Raw genomic sequence first — 8,243 nt, 5'->3', positions numbered from 1 at the left:
TTCCTTCCTTCCTTCCTTCCTTCCTTCCTTCCTTCCTTCCTTCCTTCCTTCTTTCCTGTCTAATCTATCATTTTTTCTTCTTAGAAATCAAAAGAAGACATCACTTATTTAATTAGTTTTGAATCAAGTATTAATTGAATTCCAATTAAAGGCTATGGCCTAGGATTCTATGAAGTTTCAAGATAGCATTCCTGTCCAGAGAATATCCAATAACTTTTTAATAAATAAAATGCAGACATTTTATTTGACTTGCTCTCATTCCCTCTTTCACTCAGTCCATTCCTGTTCTTGAGGCCACTTCCCAAAATAAACACCTACGTAAGAGATATAGTCTAAATAAGCTCTACTTTTTTGGGGTATCAAGATTAAGTTATGAATTTAGATCTATCAGTTTCTTAAGACTTTTCTCTTGTTATGTAGGAAAAGCAGCCTAGAGTAGGAAGAAAGTAAGTTCATCTCAGAACCATAATCTACCTCTGCATAGTGCTAATTTAGTAACTAGATGCAGAGCCCCAACTTTACCACATCATTAACTTCTAGAGACCACCAACCTGGTTTTAACTTCTACTTCTAAATTCTAACTTTCCCATGTCTCGAGAGTATTAAATGTTAAACTTCAGAAGTGCTGGGCAGTGCTCTTAGCCAGTAATCTCCTTGTATCTACTTTTTGATTTAATAACTTGGTACCCTATTAGACCAAGGCAAATATATTGCATTAGATTGCAAATATTCTAGCAAGGTATCAAAATATTTAATATTGCTGCTATGAGAACTTACTCATATAATACAGGGAACAAGGAGTGGGCCAGTGAGGTACTAAATGCCCTCTATAAATTTGTAAGCATCCCTAGAGATTACTCTGGGACCAGCTTGTACAAGGGTGTGTAGGAATAGATTGTCCCATCCCAGAGTTGGTGCATTTTCAGAAGCCTCAGATATTGAAGTCGTATATAAGGTTTATTGTGGGAGAGAAAAGAAGGATTCTAATATTTTTTAAAAAATTTAGAAAACTTTGACATAATTGAAAATTCAGTGTTTAGAATCAAGTAGCGCTACTGTGTGATCTTAGAGAAATTACTTTTCTTCATTAACTATCAGTTTCCTTATGTATAAAATGAGAAAACATAATAATAACTGCATTTCTGGGATTTTATGAGGATAACATTTAGTTAATTAAGAAATATATAGATTGGTGCCAAGTGTTAGACTAAGTGCTTGATAAAATACTATATACATTGATTTGTCAGATGTTTGTAGCTCAATAAATAGTAATTATTAAGATTATTGTTTATTTAATTTTTTTCGTTAATTTACAATATCTAAAATTTTTAACTTGAGTAACACAGAAATTAGTTAGAAAAGCTTATCTTTCTTTTCTTTTATTCTTTTCTCATTCATTAAGTTTACACATCACTCATTGTTTTCTCTGTGCATTCAGCTCCTGCATATACGTTCAGTACCTGCTATTTTCTAGGCAATGAACTGAGGCCTGGAAGTATAAGAATGAGCAAGATAATCATGGCACAGCTTCACATAGTATAGAGTTTTGTGTGGGGCTTATAACCATGTAAATACCTGTTGTAATTCAGTATGTTAAACAGAGGGTACCTGGGGCACAGAGAAGGGGATGCTTAACATAAAGAGTGAAGAATGCTTCCTGGAGGACTGAGATCTAAAGATGAGTGGGGAGAGGAAAATTAATTTTAGAAGAGGATAGGCAAAAGCTTAGAAGTGAGTGATGGAGAGATCTATACAGAAGAGATAGATACTGGAGAGGATAAAGAGTTAGACTTGAGGGCTCATAAATCATGCTCAAGAGTCTTAAGGAAATTGGGAAACTTGTGAACATTCTCAAAGCAGGGAAGTGACATAGAAAGTTTGTATTTTACAAATGTTATTGACTGTGGCATAGTGAAAGGATGGGAAGTAAGAAAGAATGTTTATAGGAGATATTTTTGTAAATTCAGTTAAGACATTCGGAAACTGGTATGTAGTGATGAAAAGAGAAAGGATTCAAAATATATTAAGAATGTCTAAGATGAAAGAAATATTATAATGAGGCAATTTAGAGAATAATGATTTACAAGAAAAGGAATAGAAGATAATATCAAGAAAATATTTAATTCTGCAATTCCCCAGCTCCAAAATTTAATGGACATTGTTTGAAGAAAAAAATCTTAGTTCTTATTTATTATACTTCCACAAACTTGAAATTCAACTTTGTGTTCCACATCATATCCCTATATTACTTTCTCAAAAATTCCTGATTTTATTATCAATTTTTCTGCCTGTATTCTATAATTTAGCTGATTTGTCATTAGCCATTATCTCCAAACCCCTCCCTTCACCTGTCAAAATTCCTCCCACTCTTCTGAAAACATATCCCAAATGTTACTTCTTGGGTGAATTATCTTTTCATCTCTTTACATTATTCTCATAGCAATGTGTATGTCTTTCGTAGCATAGGACCATATTTTGTTCATTTCAGTACCCTCCTAGAACCTTGTACAAAATCTTTATCCGAACAAAATTGGGATCCAGCAGATGTTTGGAAACTGAGGTGAATATTACATAGAACACTACATTTCTTTACTGATAACTAACAAAGAAAACAAGAGCATAAGATAAAGGACCTAATAGGAAAGTCAGAATCATCAACCCAAAGAAACATTCTGAAGGAGCAAGAAGAAAAGAGGTGATTTAGATTTTAATATCAAAAATAAATATGAAAATTAAAAATGAACACTAAAACACTAAAAACAATCTATTAATTTCATGGGCAGTTATTAATTGCTTAGTATGTATATGCTATAGGTATTAAAATTAAGCCTGCTTTAACATCTTTACTTTAAATCACAGAAAATTTATAGAAAGACCATTTTTATACTACTTCACCTCTGCAGATTGTGTTTTCACAGTTTATTATTATATATATACATATAGCATGATACAATTTCATTGCTCTCAAAAAATGAAATACTTTGGTGTGAAAAGGCAGTGCTAAGAATTAAACTTCTGATAAGATATTTTTTTCCCTTTCACAAAGAAAACTGAAAATGCTATATATCCTTTGACTTTACCTTGAGTATTTCCTAGATATAAGGTTCAGGAACTATAACTATAGTATATATAGGACCATAGCAATACCAAACTGAATTTTTTTCTCCAATAAGTCACTTTTCTCTTCCTAACAAATACCTCTCTTTTTCTGATAACTTAGAGAAACCATTAGGTCTATGCATATGACAAATAGTTTGATTACAGCATTTAAAAATCCTATTAACTAAAGTTTATATATAGTGGTATTGCTTAATATATAATAAAATAAAAATAAATGCATATTTATTGTATTTAGTTTAATATTGATTCTATTTCACTTACTACTTAAGTGATAAATTACTGCTCTAACATTACGCCCAAGTTCACTTGTTACTAAGAGGGGTGTATGGCATTAAACATGGAATTTCTGTGTTCAGAATTATGGACTTCGCTCAGCAAAATCTATGCATGTTGACTTGCTCACAGCCATTAATTATAGGTCTTTTCCTCACTTTTTTCTTACATGCTGTCAAAATAAGATAAAATAAAAACAGCCACTTATTTTACAAACAAAATGGGTTGGTTCAGAAAGAACATAGAATTGCAATTCAGGATAGGCTAGTTATGACAAACCATAGGCAAGCCTGAAGAACAAAGGAGAGAAACTGTTACTTTATAGGGAAAAAGGATAGTTAGGAGGAGCTATTATGAACTAAAGATCCATCAACTGGGAGTTCGAAGTGTAGTGGCTTCCCATTGGCTGAGTTATGGAGGTTTCTCATTGGCTGGATCTGTTGGTGGGCAAGGAGAAAGTCTTCCTTCCTCCTCTGAAGTGGTAAAATAAGCTTCTTCCTTTCCAGACATATAAGAGTATGCTTCTTCCTTTTGGAGTCTGCAAGATGAGGTGAGGAGTAGTGCATGAAAATTCTCACTTCAGGGCTTCCTGACTCTGACTTTAAATGAGGTTTTCTTTACTTATTTTCACAATGCCAAAAGCTATATAGTAGAAATATCACTGCAAATCTAAAAGTACTATAAAATATAGGTCTAACTGATGCTAATTTTGGATCAAGGGCCTTTTCTACCCTGACGAAGAATAACTTTTTTAAACTATTCTAAGTGTATCTACGAGTTATTAATATTTTCTTGTTTCAAGGTTCATGATGACAGGGACTATATCTTATTTATTTACTTATTAAAGAGATAATTATTAGGTGTCTACTCTGTGCTAGATGCAGGTGCAGAGACTGCAGCCCAAACTCGGCAGGGAAGGGAAGTTCTTGATCTCAAGATGCTTACACTCTGACACTCTCCTTGAAAAGAAATGTCCACTAATCAAAGAAAAACATATGGACAAGACTTTAGATAGTGATGAGTATTCCAAAATATTAAAATGGTGTACATGATACAGAGTTACTGAACGTGTAGAGGTGGGTATAGAGAGAGAGATAATTAAGATTAATGGTCAGGAAGTTCTCTCTGAAGAGACAACATTTTATCTGACATCTAAATGATAAAAAGGAGTTAGCCAAATCAAGACCCAGGGATAAAGTCTTTCAGCCAAGGAAATGTTTAAAGAGATCCTAAGTTGAGACTCATATGGCATCTTGAAGAAATTGAAAGACTAATATGCCTAATGTGTACTGTTTGCGGTGGCTTTATTCTTAGAATAATTGTTGTGTGAGTTGAAAATTCAAGCGTTAATAAATGTGTTTTTCCTCTTTTTAGCTTATTGATGTTAATATAATAGGTAGTAAAATTAATTTATAAACATATACCCTATTTAAAAACAACTACTTATTGCAGTTGAGAATAGGTGTGTAGCTGAAGATGGGTGTAAATGATCTGCTAACTTGATCATAATTTATATCTATAAATTTTTCAATATGCAGTTACACCTTGATCACCTAAATGATAATCTGTTTCTAAATATTATGCATTTGGTTTCTAAAATATTATGCATTCATTTTATAGATGGAAAAAACTAATGATTAGCTATTTACCTTAAACATTAAGCATGTGATTGTGGAAAAATTAGACCTTTGGGTCTAGACAGATTGAGTTCTAATACAGCTATGTCCATACAAATTATATGGCTTTGAACAATGTGTTTTATCTTTTTTATTTATTAAAGTTTCTGTAAGTTTTAAAATACATGACACATAGAATTTCTGTTTTATTTTTTCTTATAATAAACATTTCCTCTAAGACAATATCTTTCAGTAGTAATAATAGCTAATATTAACTAACAATACTGTACGTCAGGTACTGTGCTAGTCTAAACACTTTATATCCTCTATGTTTATTAATTCATTTCATCTTTTATAACTCTATGAGATAAATACTATTCCTAAAATTAAAGTAAAATGTAATAATAAAATAAATTGAATTCTGCCCAAACAACATGTTTTGCAATAATGTTCTACCACAATTTAATATAAGATGTGTAGAAATCTGTAAAAATTGCTTCCTGCTACTATAATTCCATGCCCATGAATTATATTTCCCCCATCTCTGTGGTGGAGCTCCCAGCACAGCAGTTAGTAAAAGCCTTCTTCTCTGCCCTGAAACTCTATCAATTCTGCTTCTCAATCATTGCTCTGGTCTCCTGCCGCTGTCTAGATCAAATTTAAACTCTGTGTCCTTGACATCAAAGTCATAACACAGAATACTCTTACATTTTTTCTGGTCTTATAGCTTGTCTTTTCTTATAAGCAATACTTATTTAAAAGCTTGCTTGATCTCCAAGTGAGCAAAATTAGTCATTCTTTTCCATACCATATTTTAAAGAACTTATAATGGACTACATTCTAAAGTTGAAATAAGATTGTAGTTTCGCATTGAAATTGTCGTTCGTGGACAAGCATCACTGGCATCGTTGCATTTGTTAGAAATGCAAAACCCCCTACCTAGATTTACTGAATTGGAATTTGCATTTTTAGAACACCCAAGTGATCCTGTTCATATTAAAGACTGAGAAATACCATTCTAGAGGTCTGCAAGGATAACGTTCTGGACTCAATCACACAGATGGTGGGAAGTTAAGAAAAGCCTTTGAAGTGAATTCTGCCTATGTGGCAGGAGATGCCCATAACCTACATTTATTAAGGGCCTATGCTGTTTGGATTCTTATCTAATTTTTTATGTGTATTAATTTATTTTATTCTGACCACAATCCTACAAGGTATTTAATTTTATGACCACCTTTTTAATAATAAAGATGAAAAAAACAAGACCCTGGAGGTTAAGTGATTTCCCTAAGGTCACATGGCAGATAACTGATAGGCCTGGATTCAGAACAAAGAAGGTCAGATCAAACCCAAGTTCTTAATTATTATCCTTTACTGCCTCTTTTTGACTAGCCTATTTCACCTTCATTGACTGGCACTGTTCCTAGCCTTTCATAGGCAGGTATCCAGTAATGGAAAATGAATGAAGCCCTAATTTCAGTCAAATGAATGACTAGTCTTCCCTGCACAGATATACCTATTACTGTTTCTCCACTACAGTGTGTGAAAAAGCAGCCTAAGTGATAATGATTCAGCAAACTCATCAATGCCTATCTTTTTGCTACTTTTATTTTACCATCTTCATTTTTCACAAACTTCTATCTACCGCTGAAACAGGCAGTCTGTACTGCTCTTGAGTTGAAGTTACTTTCTGTATCTTTGGCAAACACTAAAATAAATTAAGTAAATATTGTGTACCCAGTGCTATACTAGATCTTTTAGGTATTTGATTTAATATGTAATGAAGGAGATATTATTATCTCTATTTCACAGACAGTGAGATCAAAATCAGAAAAAGGTTGAGAAAAATCAGACAGGGTTAAAGTCATGTTTTAATTCTATTTTTTTCTGATTGTAGAAGTAGGGTTCTTTCAATCATCCATTATTGACACCTACTGTCTTTACTTCTTGTTTGATGGAATCAATCTTGAAATCCGTATTTCTGAGAGATAAAGGTTTTTGTTTGTTTTGTTTTTAAATTTTTTCTCACCTGGATCCACTACACATAGTTGTCAAACTTTAAGCATTCAAAATAACCTGGTAGACTTGTTAAAACACTGATCACTGGATTCCATCTTCAGAGTTTGAGTTAGCAGGTCTGTGGTGGAGCCTGGTAATTTCCATTTCTAATAAGTTTCAGAATATGTTGATGTTGCTGGCCTCAGAATCACATTTTGAACCACTGTAGAAAATAAATCTTCCTAATTCTTCATATGTCCTTATTATTTTTTATTATTATTCCCACTCTGGAATAGATTCCCAGGTGGTGTCCACAGTAGAAGGACTAGACGGCAGTAGATCTGAATCTAGATTTCACACAGGCATAAAATAGAGAAGGATCTGGGAAGTGGTATAGAGTACAGCAGATCTTTGAATAATGTTGTTTTGTTCAATGTCATTTCATTATAAGATTGATGAGATGCTGTAGGAATTCAACTCTTGTTGATATCAATTAGCTTGTGGTAAAATTGGTTTCAATATACATCATTTAATTGCAGCTCCAAGAACCTATCAATGACATTAAGTGAGGACCTACTGTTCATGCACGATGGGACTGAGTTTTAAAAAGATATCTCCTGTCATTTTCATTAACCTTCCTACTTGAAGAAACAAGTAGAATTAACATTAATTTTTTTTTTTTTTTTTAGGCAAGGCAACCATTGTTTGACCTCACAGATTGCAAGGACCTTGTCAACTTACAATCTCTTTTTTTTTTATTTTATTTTTTACTCCTACAACACCTGGTCTTCCTACGTGGTCTCCCATGCAAGTACTAACCAGGCCCAACCCTGCTTAGCTTCCGAGATCAGATGGGATTAGGCTTGTTCAGGGTACCATGGCTGTAGACTTAGACTTAGCATTTACAAAATTTATAACTCAATACACATGATTTTTACAATTCTATCAGGTTTCTAGCTGTTGATATTTCCCTCTGGAATGTTTTAAATTGTGATTCATATTTAGTTTAATAGGAAAGCTGTGAAAAGATATCTATTGTTCAGGATTTTGATGATTAATCAGCATGGGTTCTCCCTCAGAGTACATGCAGGTGAAATGGAGTCAGGAATGTTTGAATAGGCATCTGGCTACTAAGATAAGGAACTCGTCTGGCTAGACTTAGCGGATGAACCCTTTCTGCTATCCTCTACCCACCAACACGTACCGTGGTGTGATGAGGGAAATGTGTATGTGTGG

At 33.3% G+C, this 8,243-nt stretch overlaps 1 pseudogene; it reads right to left on the bottom strand.

The window, feature by feature from the left end:
- Nucleotides 1–7,777: 7,777 nt before the first annotated feature.
- Nucleotides 7,778–7,896, bottom strand: LOC112474869 (annotated as a pseudogene).
- Between the last annotated feature and the right edge of the window lie 347 nt (nt 7,897–8,243).

The sequence above is a fragment of the Pteropus alecto genome, unplaced genomic scaffold (genome assembly GCF_000325575.1).
Source record: "Pteropus alecto unplaced genomic scaffold, ASM32557v1 scaffold7, whole genome shotgun sequence".
NCBI classification, from domain to species: domain Eukaryota; kingdom Metazoa; phylum Chordata; class Mammalia; order Chiroptera; family Pteropodidae; genus Pteropus; species Pteropus alecto.
This window is presented reverse-complemented; position numbering and strand designations above follow the sequence as displayed.